Here is a 20,795-nt window from a genome sequence, read left to right on the forward strand (position 1 = left end):
TGTTTCTTGCAGTGACATAGTCCACAATACATTGTTGTCTCCATTGCACTTTAGAGAGCCTACTGTTGATTTTATAAAATTATTTTTATGTAATTCTTTGAATTTTAATTTGAATTTTAAAATGCAAAACTCAAGTATAATGGTTCGGTTGAGCTCTAAACAGAAACATTCATTTAGAATGCACCTCTGTCATATCAAAGAACCTACTGCTGATTTTATACGCTGGGCTTTTTTGCTTGTGCAATAATAAAACTTCTCAAATGCACTTTGAAGACTAGTAGGGAGACCCGACGTTGTCTGGGATTGAATGATGATCAACGAATATTTCACACTCCTATATTTTTATTGTCATCGAAATCCATGAAATCGCCCGGGAGGAAGCTTCACCTGCCTCCTTGCAGTAACTTGGTCCAAAATATGTTATTCTACGGTTTCTTTTATAAAATTATTTTATATAAACTGGTAATGAAAAAAAAAAAAAACATTAAAAAATTTATGTGCGGGGTTTGTACCTACATCATGCAAAAAAAATGTACTATCAACTTACCCACAGTAGAATTTTCATGACCCAGTTTTATCATTCTTGCAAAGCGACGATATGGAAAAAATGGCTTTACTGATGGGAGATAATGGTTCAGATTATCAGTAATTATTGGGGGTATTCGGAGACAAAACGTAAGATCACTCCCAGATTTATATACTAAAGTTCTGTAAATTTTAAAGAAAATCTGTTCAGCCGTTTCAGAGTCTACAAGGAACAAACTCACACAAAGTTGCATTTATATAATTGTAGAGATATTCTGATACAAAATCTATCAAAAAACACTGCTAGATACAGAAAGTACATTTGTGTGAAATTTCATAAAATTCGGCCCAGCTGTTTCAGAATTCCTAGGGAATGAACTAACACAAAGTTCCTTTCATATAGAGATTATGATTTATTTATCAAAATACAGGGGTTTTTTTGGGGTTTTTTTTCCAAGCATTTGATTTTCCTTACATTAAAGTTTTCAAAAATCAAGGAGCCCCTCTTCCTGGGGCTAACACTTGATCTCTATACAAGACACAGATATTCGAATATTCCATTAAAGTTCTTCTTCACCTTTCAAATACGGAGTTAGTAAAAAAGTTGGAAACAATAATTTTCCTCTCCAAGCGACCATTTTAATGTCATAGTATATCTTTCTTTTTGGTCTCCTGGTCTTACTGGATTTCAGGCCGAGCATTCATCTAGTCTGGAGTATCCAGCTACATGCTGTTACTCGAGGTAACATCACTTGGAGAAATTGTGCTATTTCCTGCAGAAACCGGTGTGGGATGACCATACTGAGGAGATCTTATTTGTGCTGCGAATACTATGTCATTTTGAATATTTAGTCAGGATTTACTTCTAAGTAAAAGTATCCTTATATCTAACCGAAGCCATTGTAATTTGTTCTGTAATGTGACTAATTGAATGGTCTTGTATTTTATTGCCCCCCCCCCAAAAAAAAGAGGGTGCACCTGTAAAACCACTCTTGTCCATTAATCCGTTCGTCTGTATGCACTTTTCTCAATAACTACGCCTTGGAATTTAAAAAAAAAAATTTTTTTACAAACATTAAACATGATACAAGTAAAAAAGTAACAGAACAGATTTTCCGGGAAAACTCCGGTTGTGCCCCTACAAGTGCCTTTCGATTTCAAATACCCAAAATTGACACTTTTATGCTTAAAAAAAAAAAAATAAAAAAAAAAATTTAAAAAAAAAATGCCTTGGATTTTTATAAAACTTTCTGAAAAGTTGTAACTAACTGAATTCTATACAATTTTGTGTGTCTATACTTTGGGATAACTCTTGGGTGTGCCCCAAGGACTCTTTTAGGGCTAATAAAAACACTCCATTTTTGGAACTATTTTTATCATATTTGTCCAAAATTTTCTGTGTATGTCTATATAGCAGTTTTGCATGGTGCTGAACTCAAATTTAAATATGTTAAGACCTTGAGGATTTTTGGGCAAAATGGTGGTGGAGGATGATGGACTTAGTCATTCTTTTTTTTTTTTTTTTTTTTTTTTGCAGAACTCAAATTTACATATGCTAAGGCCTAAAACTGCACCATTTGTTCATTTTCACCAGGATTTGACGGCCCCTGGAGACTTTTGGGGCTAAATGTGTGTGGTGGTGGTGGGGGGGGGCAATGCTGAACTCAGTCATTTTTTTTTTTTTACTGTGCACTCAGGGGGGACCATGCAGGTTTCACTTGTTTTGTTTATCAAATTGTTAGGTGGAAGCACAGAAATACTTACAAAACGTCATTCCCACCCCGTATTAAGAATAGGTTTCTAAATAACATTTCAGCATGGTCCGTAGTCTGCATTTCGATAACGAACAATTGTTTTTATTTAAAATTTAATACTTTACGAGGGTTGTCATCTTGTCAGTGATTAGTAACAATGGCATGTGGGGGGGGGCAATGGCACAAATGAATATATAGGAAAATAAAAAATGGTACAAAACAACAATTAGATAACGGAAAATTAGGATTGTTTGAGGGGGATAGGATAGGCTCAGTAACCTATGGGTTTTAAATAAAGGGCTAAGTCTTTCTCCTCAAATATATTTTTAAAAAATCAGTATTTTAAAATAACTATTTACTCTAACTTGTCCAAGCAAATTAAATTAACTTTTCTAAGTCGATTTTTTGGAGGCAGTGAGAGGTGGCTGTTTTTTTTTTTGTTTTTTTTTAACCTTTAATCGTAAATTGGGGCAACGTTTTAAAATGTTTTTTAAAAAATTATTCTGTTGTTTTTAATCAAATAAAACTGATTTGTCCAAGTATTTTTGGGAGGAAGAGGGTCTAGGTTTCCTCCTTCATCCTATATTTTAAAATAAATATTTACTCACTTAGTAAAAGTGCATAGTTAACATAAAAAATAAATGATTATACCAAATACAATAAAACTTTCCTATATACTTTTAACGTTCAGAAAAAAGTTTTCATATTTCAAAATTTTATTTCTGAAAAAACAAAAAAAAAACAAAACAAAACAAACTATCTTTACATACAAGAGAAAAGAAATAAATGGCCACTTGCCGCTTATCTGTTTGCAGAGTGCGGTAATTCCTTAAAACAAAAAGGATATTCTACCACTAACCCTAAGTTTGAGTGGCAAGTCACGACTTAGGGCTAATGGGAAGGAAAGTCATTATTTTTGCAATTTTTCAGGAATTAAGCACCTCAACAGTTAAGAGACCATTGTTTTACAAATGTCTTAAAAATAGTTTAAAAAGAAAAAATTTAAGAAAAAAGAAAAAAAATCTTAGTTTCAGCACGTTAAATAATTACATTCTGTGTTTGGCATGGAACATTGGTTTTTCTCAAATGTTAACTATTCTGCACTATTACTATTTACTCTCTTGTAAAAGTTGGGATGCTTGTAGTTAGGTTTCAACATCTATAGTTGTAAATAGGAGCTAAGCCTTCCTTCTACCAATATTGAACATTAAAATTAGTTTTTGCTGTGCTATTTTAAATAATCAACTGTTGTAACGCATCATCTTTCATAAAAAAAAAAAAATTTTAGAAATTAGATTTGGGCATCAGTTTTGCATATAAAATTAACATAAAATGGGTTAAATCGAATATGATGATGAACCTAGGGCAGATGTGTGCTCTGTTATTTGAATATCGAGTATAATGTTTTTATGTTATCTAGAATTAGCTTGTGATTAACCATTTGAATCGGGTCATAAAATGTTTTGCTTTTTAAAAAGTATTCATCGCAGTGAAAACTTCATCCTCACTTGACTTTTTAAGAGTTTTATCAGTTTGTGAAAGTTGGCGATGGGGTATTTTACCAGATGCCAAACATCCCAATTTTAAGTGCAATCTTTTGAATCTCTTTTGTACTTGGTTCACCGAGCATATTTACTAAGTAGTTTTTGAAATTCTTTTCCAAGAGTCCGGTTGCTCTGAAATGATAGAGATCTTCCAAAGATTCCAGTTTCTTTTCATGTCATACATAAGACATTGGTATTTCATTATCTTTCCCATGCCTTTTGACTCATATTGTGATTGGACTTAAGTGAACCTACTTCCTGCAATCTTGAGGGAAAGTATGCATTTGAATTACTGAGACATACAATGAATTTTTAATTTATCTGTAAACTTCTGTGAAGGTGTTAAGGCACTTCCATGTTTGCCCCCCCCCCCGTTACCTCAACTGTTCTATAATTAGGTTGAGAAAAAAAAAGTTCTCGTGGAATTTTTAATTTTGATTTCAAATGATGTATTTTCAAATAAGATTTCATTATAATACCTTTAGTTTATATATTATTTTAAAGAGGTTTTCACTAATTACAATCGTTTTAAAACAATTATGTCTTCTTTTTAACATGTTGAATACAAGACAGAAAAAAAAGCAAATTCGCACAATTTTCTTATTTCAATTCAAGCTAGGCCAAAAAGCTGCTGAAACAACTTGTGATATCAACAAGGTATTTGACCCAGAAACCACTGCTGAATACAAAGCACAACGTAGTTTAAGAAATTTTATGGCTGCGGCGAGAGTCTTGAAGATGATGAGCATAGTGGTCGACCATTAGATGTTGACAACGATCAATTAAGAGCCTTAGTACAGGCCAATCCACACACAACTGTTCAAGAACTTGCTTCTGAATTAGACGTAATGCATACAACGATTTCCAACCACTTGAGAGATTGGAAAGACAAAAAACTTGATGGGTGCTTCACAAATTGAACGACAACCAAAAGAAACGCCGTTATGAAGTGTCATCCTTCCTTCTTTTACACAACAAGAAGGGCCTGTTTCTTGACCGGGTTGTAACTTACGAGGGAAAGTGGGTTCTTTATGACAACCAGTGGTTAGATGCTAATGAAACTCCACGACACTTCCTGAAGCCAAAGTTACACCAAAAGCAGGTCATGCTGACTGTTTGGTGGTCTGCAACCTGTCTCATCTATTAATTTTTTTGATTGCAGCTGAAACAATTATGGCAGTGAAGTACCGTCAACAAATGGATGAAATGCATCAGAAACTTCGACAACAACACTCAGCATTAGTCCACAGAAAAGGCCCAATTCTCCTTCATGACAATGCCCGACAGCATGTTGCTAAACCGACCCTACAGAAGCTGAACATATTGGGCTACAAAACTAACTCATCTGCCATACTCTCCAGACCTCTCACCTACCACTTTTTCAATCATATCGACAACTTTCTGCATGATAAATGCTTCAAAAACCAAAGCGATACCAACAACGCCTTCAGTGACTTTATCACTACTAAAACAAAAGTTTTTTACATTACTAGTATCAATACACTTGTTTTGCGTTTGCAAAAGTGTGTTGATTTTGCTGGTGCTTATTTTGATCAATAAATTTTTTGTTTGAGCCAAGATATGTTCATCTGAATTTAAAAGTTAAAAACCACAAGCACTTTCTTGTCAACCTGATACATCTACTAATCTAAAAAATTTTGTCCATTCTTTCAATATGACGTTATCATTTCCCTTTTACTATCTAGGACATAGCATAAGAACTTATCTACGAAACAGCACACATTGGATTTATGCAATGACTACGAGGCTTCTGTAAGTTAGTTGAAGCAACTACACTACATATGGCATCGACGAGAAATCTCTGAACATGCACGGAGATCTCATCATTTCCTCTATTATTCTGGCTGCCTAAACTTCATAACATTCTTTCCAACCAATCGCTTGAAGATAGACTTCCAGACCAGAAGTGAGATCTACTCCCACAATTAAAAAATATTTCTTATGCTGTGAGAATCTGCCAGTTATTGATGGAAGTACTCTTATACAAGGATGAGGTACTTATCAAACCATCTGACAGGAAGTTCATGATGGGGTACACCGTCAACCAGGATGTTACCGCAAATGATAGCCAGAGAAGAAACATCAATGCTCTGACTTGACATCACATAACAAATCAGACCAATACATGCCACTTGCAACCATTGTAACAAAAATGGTCCCCAAATTAAACGAATGCAAACACTGGAACCTACAAATCCTTTGCGATGTGTCATACCGTATCAGCAACCAATATTGAAACTGCCCAATAATACACAGGGCATCTGAGAGTGCAGTGGAGTTAGTTAAACACCTGTAAGATATTTTTGTTTTTCAATTTTCTTATCTTTGTTGGGAATAGGGCATCCTACCAAATGCCAAGCATTCATCTGCTATTTCAGACACTTTAGTCAAGAGATCTTTAAGATTATCCTTTTAAACAATTGTTTGAATCTCTTTTGCACTTTGTTCACCAAGTATATTCGTCAGGTATTTTTTTTTTCATGAGTCTGATAGCTCCAATAATAACCGAAATGATAGAGATCTTCCTAAAATTCCAATTTCTTTTCATGTCGTACATAAGACGAGAGTATTCAGTTATCTTCTTATGAGCTTTATTTAAGCCAGCATCACTAGAAACACCGACTTCAACTAAGGTTGCTACTCTCTTATACCATATCACTAGGTTATATTTAACAGTTTCGTTTTCTAGGTACGTAGCTGTAAAGATTACCTAGTCACAGTGGATGGTGTATGGCATAGTTCCGACCGTTCTTTCTAGTATATGTTCCCAGCGCTTGCTGCTATAATAAGTTTTTACAGATGATTCAATGGAGATATTTACACACTCCATTGTATCGCTTTATATGGTACCAGTTCTATAACAAAACCTTATAACTGGAACCCTTATTGCCTATAGAATTCATGATGAGTTATGAAATCATGGTAGACCAAAATAGCACAGCTTGCAAATTTCTAAAGTAGTTGGGGTATTGTATAGAGTCTTATTCGTTAGCTTTCTCATTCCAATTGTTATGCTGAAATAGTAGTAAAAAAAAAAAAAAAAAAAAAAAAAAAAAAGCATGTAAATACATGATTATAAGTTACATGGTTTTATTATTTATGCCCGTTGGCCAAATAGCTGCTGTATATTACACACTAGCCTGTCGATCAGCTGCAATTACGGTATTGTATATTTTCCTAGTGTCTCACCAGGATCAGCACTTATTAAATACTAGCAGGAACAGGGGGTGGGGGGAGCAACCTTGTCAGTCGTAAAATACACTTAATATATTTTAATTTATACAGATTTCATATCTTATTACAGAATCAATTCTTTATTGAATACATAGTATTAATTTCAAAAGTTTTAAAAAAACAAACAAAAAAACAATCAAGACTTGGTACCATCAGTTAGAACTGAAACCAAAACGTTTAGTGCTTCAACAGAGTTCCCTCATTTAGAAATAGAAGTGAAGTTTAAGAATGGATTTTGATCCTAATTTGAATGCTGGATGGAAAAAAAAAAACTTTGGCAGTGAGTGATGGACAGATAAGGCAATCTGAGCATTGGAAATCATTTTTCATGAAAATGAAAAAAGTGAACATGTTGCAAATTAGAATTCTTGATGTAGTTTGGGTTTCAAAAGTTTTATTATCTCCTTTAAGTTTTAACTTTTTTCCAATTTTACACAAAAATATATTTGGTAATAACTATTAAAGAAAATGCTATAATTACATTTTTTTAAAATCTGTTTTAACAGTGCAGTAAATGTGATATTTGCATAACTCTTCATTAAACAAAATCTCAATTTAGCAGTTTCTTTCGGCTAAATTAAAGAAAGCCAGTGTTTAGTATGAAATGCTAAACACATTGACTTCCTATATTATTCATTGAAGGTCAAATTGATAGATTTGAACTACCATATCAAATGTAGGAGTTCTAATTACGTTATTAACTTGTAAGATATGTCATTATTGTAAAAGAAGGTGGAATTGTTTTGTTTCAAAAGTAACAAATAATTAGGAAATAACTAAATTACACTTGCGAAGAGTAATTAATTCAAAACTAATTCCTAATTAAATATTTGTTACTAACTGTTCAACAGACATTGCCTCAATTTGATTTAAATTTTCGTTTATTTTAAATGTTCTCATAAAATTTCATTCAAAGGGTGTGTACTTAAAATGTCCACAAAAATTTACAATAAATTTAAATTGAAAATAATGAAACCATAATCGGTGGAGAAGGGGAGGGGGATCGATAACCATATTATATTTTGTCTTATTTTTCTAAGCTTACTCTTAACTACTTAATCATCTGAATATTGCATTCATTTTATCGACCTAATCCTACTTAAGATTAGTAATGTAGTTAAGGTAATTTTATATTTAAAAAAAATGACATGCAAGATGGAATCAGATAAATTATGAAGAAAATGTAACAGAAATCAATCTCGCAAATGACCTCGTGTTTGTTCGTCTGTAAAATGCCAGCAGAAAATGTAGAAAAGAAAAGACGAGCATAATTTTGTAGGTCGCTCATTGGTGAACGTATGCCATTAATTTGCATATGTACGCAATTGGTAACTATTTAATGGGATGAATTCTAAAGCAGGGGTTGAGAGGAATTTTTGTTGGACAGCTTAGAATGAGAACGTACGATGGAAGATAATATCGAATACATGAGGATTTGTTGCATGTTGAGAGAAGAAAAGAAAAAGACTTTCATGAGTTGTATTAACAAGAGGATGGTTTAACACTGCCAGTTTTTTTTGTTTTTTTTTGTTCCTTTTCCATTTTATAGAAAACAAGTGAAGCATGCATGGTCCCTCATGAGTGCACAGTGAACAAGGCATAAAAAAAAATTACCAAGCTCAGCATTTGCCCCCCCTCCCCATTTAGCCCCAAAAGTCCCCCGGAACGTCAAATCCTGGTGAAAATGAACAAACGGTGAAGTTTTAGGCTTTAACATGTAAATTTAAGTTCAGCACCATGCAAAACTTAAATAGACATACACAGAAAATTTTGGACAAATATGGTAAAATAATCCCAAATATGGAACATTTTTATTAACCCTTAAAAGGAGTCCTTGGGGCACACTCAAGAGTTATTGTGAAGTATAGACAAACAAAATTATATAGAAATCAGTTACAACTTTTCAGAAAGTTTTATAAAAAATCCAAGGCATCAATTTTTTTAAGAAGCACAAAGTGTCAATTTTAGCCATTTTGACCCAAAAGGTACCCGGGGGGGGGGGGAGTCCTGGAAAACTCATTCTGTTACATTTTACTCACATCACGTTTAATGTTTGTGCAAAATTTCAAAAGATTCCAAGGCATAGTTATTGAGAAAAGTGTGGACAGAAGAACAGACAAGGATGAATTTGCAGGTCCACCCTCCTTTTGTCAGGGGACCAAAAAGCAAAGAAAAAACAAATAAGATGAGATAAGGGGCAAGTTAGTAAAGCCCTTACAAACTATTCTAAGTGTAGTCTGCTCACGGTTTTCAGAATAGTTTCAAAAATCTGAAAACAAGCAGGTCAATCTCTAATTGGGATTGGGAACTAGTAGGAGATAAAAGAAAAATAAGGATGGAGAACGGCCAACAATGGTGATCTCTAGAATAAAATTTGTCTTTGTTAATATTTATTTTATACCTCTATATTATCCAGTTTTGATACTTCAATGCTGTATATGCTCTGACGTAATTACTCAACTAGACTTGTGTGACAAAGTCTAAAATAAAAATACCAATAATAATACCAGCAATAATAATAAAGGGTTGGGTTAGAGACTCCTAACAAACGGTTCCCCAGTTCGATACAAAACACCTGATGAAGGCCGGAGGGCAAAACGACCGAAACGTTGTGACGATAACAACCAAGATGAGGAAGTCAGTCCGACAATCTCAATCAATGAAAACATCTCATCTCAAAAATACAGACAATTACTAAAAATACCAAGTTTTTTTTTTTTTTCTTTTCATTGAAAGTGAAGAAAATCAGCCATGATAGTTTGGAAGGTAAACAAGTTCCTCACATCAAACTTTAATCATAACACATCTCCATAACCATTTAATCTGCAAATCAAACAAATCCCTTAATAAAGCCATATATTTTTGTAAATGTACAAAATGCAATTAGAGGTGGTGTATATTACATGTGTAGATTATTCTAAATATTTTTCTCAAATATTTTCCTCATAATTTATTGAAAATTGTGAAACAACTAAAGGCAGTAAATTATGAAATAATGCCACCCCCCTTTGTGTTTTTTTATTTTCCAACACATAATTGCTTAAAAAGTTGAATCCCCAAATAAATCTCGTCCTTGTTGTTGTCTAGGTAAAATACTTAGACTAATGGTCGGTAGTGATGACAAAGTTTGCTCAGTTTGCGTACTAAAGAATGGGTGTAAGCAAATCCACTCGCTACAGCATATTAGAAGTAAAGGGTGATCCAGAATCTGCTCCAGCAGAATTTATTGAAGAAGGGTGACCTTTCTTTTGCCCTGCATGTTTAGTTGCTCATGATAGATCAGCGCCCATGGTGTGATGCGACTCGTGATAATTGGTATAATTTTAATTACGTCAGGGTTAATGAGCAGAACACCAGAGGGGAGTGGGCTTGGCCGAATTGTGTGAATAAAATATCACAATAAACTTCAAATTTCATGTTGTATCATTATTGTTTGGTAGCCTTCTCAATCTCAAACAAAAATAAAGGGAGATAATTTAAATGTTAATAATTTCTTGCTAATTAGTGGGAGAATCAAGTTGGATTTCTCTTGTAACAATATCTCATTCCTTTTACACAATGGCGATTGGGTCTAACCTCAAATCTATTGATCATGAAAGAGCTCCAGCCTCTTTATAAAAATAGAAAAAAAATAATATTTTTCACCTTTTTCCTTTCACTGATAATAGTGAGGGTAATATTGTTTGAGTAAAGTATCGCCTTGAATCTTATAATCAGTAATTGTAGTTAATCGATTTAAGATGTAATCACTTTTTGTTGTTAACAACTGATCTAGATATTTTTGTATAAAATCATTCAGCGGCAGACGTGCACATTTGAATTCATTTATAATAATAAATCAACTATATTAAAGTTAAAACCCTTGGGACAACCTTTGTTACTTGTCTTAATGTCAGTTTTTAACTTTCCGCATATTTTGATAAAAAAAGTAATGAATATTTTCCTTTTTCTTTGACAGTATTAGAAATTTGACAATTACACCATCCCTCTCATTGTATTGATTTGGACCAATCAGATTGGCTGATTTTATTCTCTGCGAAGCATTGCGCTTTCGTGGTCATTTTGTATTTTGTGTGTTTGCTTTTCAGTTTCGGTGAAGGACCAGAACTGGGCGGAATCTGCTCCAGTTACATCAAGCAGCCGAATATTGAAGAAGGATGTTTAAAACTCCCCCCCCCCACAGGAGGCATGGAGTCTCCAACTTTCATTTCTTTGAGACAGTTTATCTTATGCCTAAATAATTAAGCACATTACCATAATTCTGCTAGAGACTTGAAACAATTTATTTCATGCCTAAATATAGGCATATTTTCATTGAGTCTGTTAGACTTTCATTGGTATAAATTACTGCACTAACATTTTCATGGACTTCTGCACTATGCTATCAGTGCAAATATTGGATCCTTTACATCAGAAGGCACCTTATCGACCCCTTCTATGGCTGCAAACTCTTATCTTCGAAGACAGAATGAACCTGCTCCCATTTCCTGTGGAAGATAAAGACCAATACATTTCGAGGTTGATACCAGCTTTGTTTACAGGGGCAAAAAATGCGCATTCATTTTTTGAAACCGAGGATCAATAAAGTTTGTACTGAATTTTAAAGGTAGGCCTTTGTTGTGATTGTCTTGTTTTGCCACTATTAAAGGAGCAAAAAACGATTAGATAGATTTCTTACACAAAGGGCAAAATGAAAAATGATTAAAAGGGCAAAATGAAAAATGATTAAAAGGGCAAAATGAAAAATGATTAAAAGGGCAAAATGAAAAATGATTAAAAGGGCAAAATGAAAAATGATTAAAAGGGCAAAATGAAAAATGATTAAAAGGGCAAAATGAAAAATGATTAAAAGGGCAAAATGAAAAATGATTAAAAAAAAGGGCAAAATGAAAAATGATTAAAAAAAAGGGCAAAATGATTAAAAAAAAAGGCAAAATGATTAAAAAAAAAAGGCAAAATGATTTTAAAAAAAGGGCAAAATGATTTAAAAAAAGGGCAAAATGATTAAAAAAAAGGGCAAAATGATTAAAAAAAAGGGCAAAATGATTAAAAAAAGGGCAAAATGATTAAAAAAAAGGGCAAAATGATTAAAAAAAAAAAGGGCAAAATGATTAAAAAAAAGGGCAAAATGATTAAAAAAAAGGGCAAAATGATTAAAAAAGGGCAAAATGATTAAAAAAGGGCAAAATGATTAAAAAAGGGCAAAATGAAAAATGATTAAAAAAAAGGGCAAAATGAAAAATGATTAAAAAAAAGGGCAAAATGAAAAATGATTAAAAAAAAGGGCAAAATGAAAAATGATTAAAAAAAAGGGCAAATTAAAAAAAAGGGCAAAATGAAAAATGATTAAAAAAAAAAGAAAAGGACATAGAAACTGTGAAATCAGTGAAAAAAAAAAAAAAAAAAATTTTGCCTAGGTTTTAAAATAATCTCGTTAAATTTTGACAAACTTTGGTGATTAGAGTTATCTCCCCCTGGTGCCCGATAGGAATTATTTTGCAGCAAGATGGAAATTTATCTAACATGTTCGATGCTCTCTGTTGAAGGCAAGAAATGAGACAATCACAAAACAAACCCTACCTGTAAAATTTATGAAAAACTTTATTGGCATATAGGATATTACAAAATATTGCGCCATCTTGTATCCAACATTAGAGCGAATAGTTTGCTTCTATGTGCCGTAGTTAGTGGTCTTTTGCGTTCTGCAGTGTTGTCGAAGTTCATTGCAAGTAAAGGATGAAATTAGCAGTGTTCCATAGGACCTCATGGCCCCAAAGAGTTAGTAGCAACGCAAAAAGGCTGCATACCGAAGAGGAAAGGTTAAAAAGTCTGTAATGCGGATGAAGACATTCTATCTTATAGGCAAGCCAACTCGTAGGCTTTTACAAATGTTTATACTTCATCCCCGGCAGAGTTCTGAAGTAAAGAAGGCATTACTGTTAGCGCCCATATTGGAAGACAATAAAAAACGAGTCTTCCTTCGCTGATCTGGAAGGAACTGAAGAAACTGAAAAGGAAATAGAAATTGGTGCCAAAGGCACATGACATGTTTGGTTAGATTTAACCAATCAAATCGATTGATACAAGGGCAGTTAGGGCTTGTATTATGATTGAATAATTTCTTACACCCCCTCATCTGCAAAATAAACAAGATGGCCACGACACGATCAATCTCATTAAAATTTGATTTTCCTCCGTAAAAAAACTACTTGATCAAATTAAGTGATTTTTTTTGTATGAAAACTTTAATCCATAACGAATATGTACAATTTCTTTTCAATATTTTCATTTTTTAATGCTTTGCTGAAACTAAACAAGTACCAAAATCCCTTAGAGTAAACGTTTTTTAATGTTGGAAAATTAATCAGGACGGATTTATAACCAGAGTGAAATTGTAATCCCCACGTGTCCATTTATAGAGAAGTGCATATAAATTCTTCAAATATTAGAATCGAAATACAAGGCTTAATTGAACATAAGGCTTATATTTTACCTCAACTTCTATTAAAGTTGATCCCTCTTATTTATTTCATCGGATTTAATCATGGCCGACAAAAAAGCTACGACTCGCTTTGTCATAAAATTTGATTTGCTTGAATAAAAAAAATTAAAAATACATGATTAAATTACGTGATTTTTGGAATATTTCATTTTCGTTCCGTGACTAGTATATCATACGGATTTTTTGTATTTTCTTTACTTTTAATTGCTGGCATAATTCGTAATCTGAATAAGTGTAGCAGTTAACAAACTATTTACTATAAGCGGATCAATGCCCAGTGCCAAAGTGATTCGGCCACACTGACCAATTGGTTGGCAGGGCGCATTGATTTGAGCTGTCCTCTTAAGGACTATTTTTTAGCCCTTTGGGATCTCAGCTGCGATCGCCAGAGAGACGCCAGCAAACGACCTATACAGACCTCTCTCACTCACCCCTCCCACTGCTACTTGTTGACGACTGCAATCTGATGGCAGACGACACCTTCAAACAGACATTTACACTTTCTTTCTCTCCAGTTTGAGATACAATCTCGCCTTTTTTTTTTTTTTTTTAAATAAACCCTTTATTATTGTTTCGTTAAAAGCAATGTCGTTTGGCCTTGTGTTCATTTAAGTAATTATTAGGAGAGAAAGGCACAACATTTACCTCCTATAAAAAGGCGAAAAGTATCTCAAACTGGAGAGAAAGAAAGAAAATGTAAATGTCTGTTTGAAGGTGTCGTCTGCCATCAGACTGCAGTTGTCAACAAGTAGCAGTGGGAGGGGTGAGTGAGAGACCACCCACTTCACTTCGCCAACTAATGCGCTTCATCCCACACTGTGCGGATCACGTCTCCTCTTTCTGACTTGTTACGTAACAGGAAGAAGAAAAATGAGCAGATTTCACTGAATGATATTCAGCTGAAAGCCTTTAAAGAAGTGAAGGAGAAACTAGCAACACACACATTACTTGCACATCCTGTGCCTGATGCCCAGTTTTCACTGGTTGTGGATGCATCGGGCACAGCTGTAGGTGCAGTGTTGCAACAACAGCACCAACAACAACAACTACAATCCTTCGCATATTTTTCGAGGCAGCTGAAACCAGCAGAACAACGTTACAGCACGTTTGACCGCGAACTCCTGGCTATATACCTCGCAGTGAAACACTTTCGGCATTCACTCAAGGGCCGACAATTTGTGATCTACACTTATCACCGTCCGCTTACATTCGCACTGCATGCTAAACGGACAAATATTCACCTCGCAAAACTCATCACTTGGATTTTGTTTCACAAATTACCAGCGATATCCGACATATCTCTGGGGGACAGAACACTGCGGCAGACGCCTTATCCCGTCTCCCTATTAATTCTCTGTCCTCACCTTCGGATATCGATTTACAACAAATGGCCTTAGACCAGCAAAGTCTGGACACATTGGATCTGTCGTCACCTGAATTTGCAACTTGCAAATTCGCGTATCTGCCCGTGCCTACTTCGGACACGCAGATCATATGTGACACTTCAACAGATTCACCTAGACCGTTTGTTCTCATGACTCATTATAGAGCTGTGTTTGACACACTACACAATCTGGCACACCCCGGACGTAAAGCCACAGTGAAGCTGATTACAGCTAGATTTTTTTGGCCTAATATGAGGCGTGACATCACTGCCTGGACACGTTCCTGCATTTCCTGTCAGAAGTCAAAAGGTGCACAACCATATCCGTGCACCCCTGGGAACATTCAGCACCCCAGATGCTCGGTTCAGCCATGTTCACATCGATCTGGTTGGACTATGGCCAGTCAGCCAGGGATTTACTTATCTCCTGACCTGCATAGACCGTTTCACATGGTGGCCTGAAGCTATTCCCCTAAAGGACATTTCGGCTGAATCTGTAGCGCAAGCCCTTATATCGGGCTGGATATAGTGCTATGGAGTCCCCACAACAATTACCACAGACCGTGGAGCACAGTTTGTAATCCCACCTGTTCCAGGAACTTTCCAGGATTTTAGGGATCAAACGTATTCAAACAACAAGCTTTCACCCAGCTTCGAACGGGATGATAGAACGCTTCCATCGACAATTGAAAGCTGGCTTACGCGCTTACCCTGACCAACAGCGATGGAGCGAATACATACACATTGTCCTTCTTGGCTGTCGTGCAGCTATCAAAGAGGACCTGGGATACTCTCCAGCTGAACTTGTCTATGGAGTACCTCTATCGCTGCCAGGTCAGACGCTGATCCCGATAGAACTAGGATTGTCAGATCCAGCTCTGTTTATAAACAGACTGAAAGCTTACTTTAAAAACCTACCTAGGGAACGGACCATAAAACCTTCGGTCCCCAAAGACATTTCTTCATGGACACAAGTGTTTCTTAGAAAAGACTGTGTGAAAGCCCTTTAACACTGCCTTATACTGGTCCTTATCGCGAGTTATCATGCACTTCTAAAATTTTCACCCTTGATATTAGGGGCAAAAAAGAAACAGTATCTGTTGACAGAGTGAAAAGAGCTTTTCTTGATGCAGAAACACAAGACACACATATCCCACCTACATTCACACAGCATACACCTGAAGTGAATACTGAAAATGACAACTATGTCACTACTACATGTAGTGGCCGCTGTGTACATTGGCCCCAAAAATTATGCAAAACTTTGTATATTTAAACCCCTATAAATTCGGTTTATTAAAAAAAAAAAAAAAAAAAAAAAAATTTTAGCTGGAACTTTCTATTCTCATCACCCCTTTATATATTCTTTCTTTGGCAACATAATCTTCCAGACATTACGTTGCCTTGTGTTCTGTATTTTTCTAAAGACTGCTACCTTTTTAGTTTTCTTCATCGGGCTTTTCGCCTATGCAGGGGGTGATGTAGCAGTTAAACTATTTACTATAAGCGGATCAATGCCTGGTGCTAAAGTGATTCAGCCACACTGACCAATCGGTTGGTAGGGTACATTGATTTGAGCTGTCCCCTTAAGGTCTATTTTTAGCCCTTTGGGATCTCAGTTGCAATCGCCAGAGAGACGCCAGCAAGCGACCTACACAGACCTCTCTCACTCACCCCTCCCACTGCTACTTGTTGACGACTGCAGTCTGATGGCAGACGACTCCTTCAAACAGACATTTACACTTTCTCTCCAGTTTGAGATACAATCTCGACTTTTAAAATAAACCCTTTATTATTGTTTTTTTAAAAGCAATGTGGTTGGCCTTATGTTTATTTAAGTAAATATTAGGAAAGAAATGCACAACATTTACCTCCTATATAAGCTCCAAATATTAAAAAAAAAAAAAATAAATAAATAAAAAAAAATAAAAATAAAAAAAAATTAAAATAAATATATAACTAGCATTACAAGCGTATGTTGTATTTTCGTGGACATCAGCAATATTACATAACTAATGTGCTTCAACAAGTCATATCTTTTTTTATTTGTTGGTCAATTTTTAAAAGAATTACATTGATGGAAAGAGAATAGAATAAGCATTCCAATGATAATTTATTTTTCTTTTATGTGTTCAATGTTTTTATGCTCCAAGTTAAAAAAAAAAAAAAAAAAAAGAAAACGGTAAAAAATTACGACAGCAAAAAGGGAAACTGTTTTTCCACTGTTTACATATACGTTTACGTTTGGACACAGGCGCGGGGTCAAATTTGATTGGATATGGCTGAAATTTTACAGGCTAAATAAGCCTAGAAGTCCATCTCTATTGGACTTTGATTTATATTTTTAGGACTACAGGAAGCAAAGTTGACAAAGAATATTTCAAAATTGATAAGATAAATCGGTATATATCATCTATTTTCATATAGATAATAGTTTCAAAATTATTTTCATGTATAATATATAAATATCTGATAATTATTAATTGTGCAGAAAATTCTTTAAAATGTTATCTTTTATTTAAATCCGCTTAACAAGGAAAACGGCTAGCTATTGAGGCCACTTCGTTTGTATTCTCTTAAAAATAAAAAAAAACTTTTCTGCTTTCAAAACGAAAGCAGAAAAATCAGTTTCATTTTTTATTCTGAGTTTGTCAATTTAAAAAAAAAATTATTTTCAAGTTTTTCAAATTTGATTTCCAAACAATACTATTTTGTTGTTTTTTAACGCTTTTAGTACATACGTATGCATCTCTTATTGTAGTTATAACTTCTTACTTGTACTTAAGCTAGAATTGTTTTTTAGTAGTAAAAAAAATATATATATATATATATATATATATATATATAATAAATAAAAGGATATGGACACGTTCCTGCATTTCCTGTCAGAAGTCAAAAGGTGCACAACCATAACCGTGCACCCCTGAATACAAAGTCACTTATGCTACCAGGCTGAAGTAATAACGCTATTATTTAGAAACCCATTCTTAACATGGGGAAGGAAGGGTGTTTTGTTAACTATTCTGTACTTTCACCTAACAATTAAATAAAGATATTGTGAAACTTGAATTTATTTTTAACTCCTTGTCAAGACCATTTTTTCGAATCTGTAAAACAAAACAGTTTTCTTTTTTCACTTAGGATATCTAAATAATAATAATTAGGCGGTTCGATAAAGAATTTCATTGTGATGCATTTTGTAAATTTTTACCTTGTTTCCACCTTAACATTTTTCTTTAAATGACTACCTTTTAAGGTTTTCGGTATGCTGAAAACGAATATCACATTTAAATTTTCTGCAAATAAATTAGCTTTCCGGATGTTATTTCTTATGTTATTGCTGGTGGCCATCTTGGTTATGTGTTTCTTGGGGTTGCGCCAGCGCATACAAAGATGGTCACAAGAAATGACATTTCATGAAATGAAACTACTTATTTGCAGAAAATTTTAACACAAAAAAAAAAAAAAAAAAAAAAAAAATGCAACCAGTCTCTTTCAAAGGTCCAAAGTTTGTTTTTAACAAGTTCATAATTTAGGATGTGCATATTCAAAATAGAATACATTATATCAAATTAAAAACTAATAAAAGAGCTCAGTTTACTATTTAGAACTTAAAATTCATCGGAAAACGACCCCTTTACTGGCCATCAAGTATTCTACTGCACAATTCTCTTAAATTAAAACTTTATTATAAAATTTTATCCTTTGCCCCCATGGTACCAACAAAAATAAAAATTAAATTTTGTTTTGGTAATGTATGGGAATTGCTTAGTTCAATTAATTTTTTTTATTACTTTTTAAGGGAGTGGTCCATTAACAGATGTCTTGTACCGTAGACAATTAGACAATATAGTAATCGTTAGTAATGGAAATTCGGTAAATTTGTTAACTTGAGTGGAACAGCTCATCAAGAACTTGTTTACGTTAGACTTGAAGACAACCATATTGTAGCCAGTTGGAAAGCAGGAAAATGGAAGGCAGTTCCACAGGCGTGCAGTTCTAAGAAAGAAACTTTGTTCGTGGAATCTATGTTTAGGTTTAGGCATAGATATAGAGTGTGGGAAATTATTGATAGTGGTTTCAACTAGACGGCGTTTCTCATGAAAGTTTGGCGTGGGGGGGGCCATAGATTAGAGCTCAGACGAGCACTTGCCATGAAAATAATGATAAAGCAGACAAACTCGCAACAGCTCTTCTGATTTTGAACTATCAAGCAGGATAAGTCCTTTCTAGCAGCTCCTGCCCAGATGTGGCAACAGTACTCCATCCTTGGATATACCTGGCTCTTATATAGTTAGAGAACTGTATCAGCAGCGAGATATCAACTGGATCTATAGAAGGATCCCACCATTTTTCCAGCAACCTTGGATTTAATGTATCAGGAGTAAAAGTCAAGCCCAGAAACTTGTCAAAATATGAAGGCTTCAATAGACGAGAGCCATTCATTTCAATTGATGCCAGATGGGGGATCAAAGTGTTGATAATGGACTGGATTTTAGATGCATTAAAAGTAACCAGTCATCTCTTTTCCCATTGTACCATGTAAGCAAGATCAGAAGAGAGAGAATCGGAGAGAACTTGGTCATTTATGGTCTTTGATGTGCTACCATAGATGGTAGTGTCATCAGCATAAATGTCTACGAATGATGTAAGGATGTGATTTGGAAGATCCTTAATATAGACCAGGAAGAGAGTTGGGCCAAGGATGGACCTCTAAGGGACTCCAGCATTAATACTGTGAGATTCTGATTTCTGCCCATCAACCACTACTCTTATGAACCTATCAGAGAGAAATGATTTAATAATTGAGAAGACATTTCCAGTTATACCGTAACTATAGATCTTGTGAAGTAAACTTATGCCACACCCTATCAAAGGCCTTTGATGTGTCAAGCGCAATTGCTCTAGAAAGGAAACCTTCGTTGAGAGATTAGCTAATCCTATGAGATATAACTGTAAGCACATCTGCTGTAGATCTAGCAGAACGAAAACCACAAATGCGATATTCGTTTTCAGCATACCCTAAATTGATAAGATAAATCGGTATATGACGCACAGGAAACTTATTGGCCTATACTGAGAGGGAGATGACCGATCACCTGAATTCTTAAATACAGGGCATACTGATGAGATTTTCCAGGGTGATGGGAAGCAATTCTCTTTAAGACAATGCTTAAACAGTTTTCTAAGTATGGGCACTAATTCTGGTTGAAGTTTTGGAATGCCGTCAGGGCCAGTTGCTTTACTGGAATCAAGGTTTTTGATTAGTTTGGCAACATCACGTACAGATATTTGTATGTCACATAGCATGTTTTTTGATACAGAAGGAAATATTGGGAGTTGGCAACCTTGGTCACAAAGGGTAGAATAAACTACAAAGTTCTTGGCAAAGAGTTTGGCTTTGTCTGATGCAGGTCCATTGATGATGGTTGGGATAGAGCACACGCTTCTGTTCAGGATTCTGTTTGCTATTTGCCAAAACTGGTGGGAATTGTCTTCCGTTTTCCTGCTTTCCGGCTGACTACAATATGGTTGTCTTCAAATCTAACGTAAATAAGTTCTTGATGAGCCGTTCCATATAAGTTATCAAATTTACCAAATTTTCATTACTAATGATTACTATATTGTCCAATTTCTACTGTACACTCTTTAACCCTTATCCTTGAGTGGCCTCTTGGCCTTGATAATGTGGTGATGCCTATGTAAAAAAAAAAAAGAATCAAGACGCTGCTCAGCTACTTTGGACTTGATGGACTGAGCATACAACTCTTGCGTTCTTTACTTTTTTACAGTGGTTGCTGGCAGTCCTGAAAGCAGCTTTAGTCTCAGTA

General features: G+C 34.7%; 1 protein-coding gene across 2 annotated transcripts in view; it reads right to left on the reverse strand.

Annotated features, from left to right (window-relative positions):
* LOC145287855 (monocarboxylate transporter 12-like) overlaps positions 1-20,795 on the reverse strand; it is a 95,714-nt gene that overhangs the window by 65,868 nt on the left and 9,051 nt on the right. The gene's annotated exons all lie outside the window — the stretch shown is intronic.

Source organism: Euprymna scolopes, chromosome 11, assembly GCF_053919585.1.
Source record: "Euprymna scolopes isolate OS-2025 chromosome 11, ASM5391958v1, whole genome shotgun sequence".
Lineage (NCBI taxonomy): Eukaryota > Metazoa > Mollusca > Cephalopoda > Sepiida > Sepiolidae > Euprymna > Euprymna scolopes.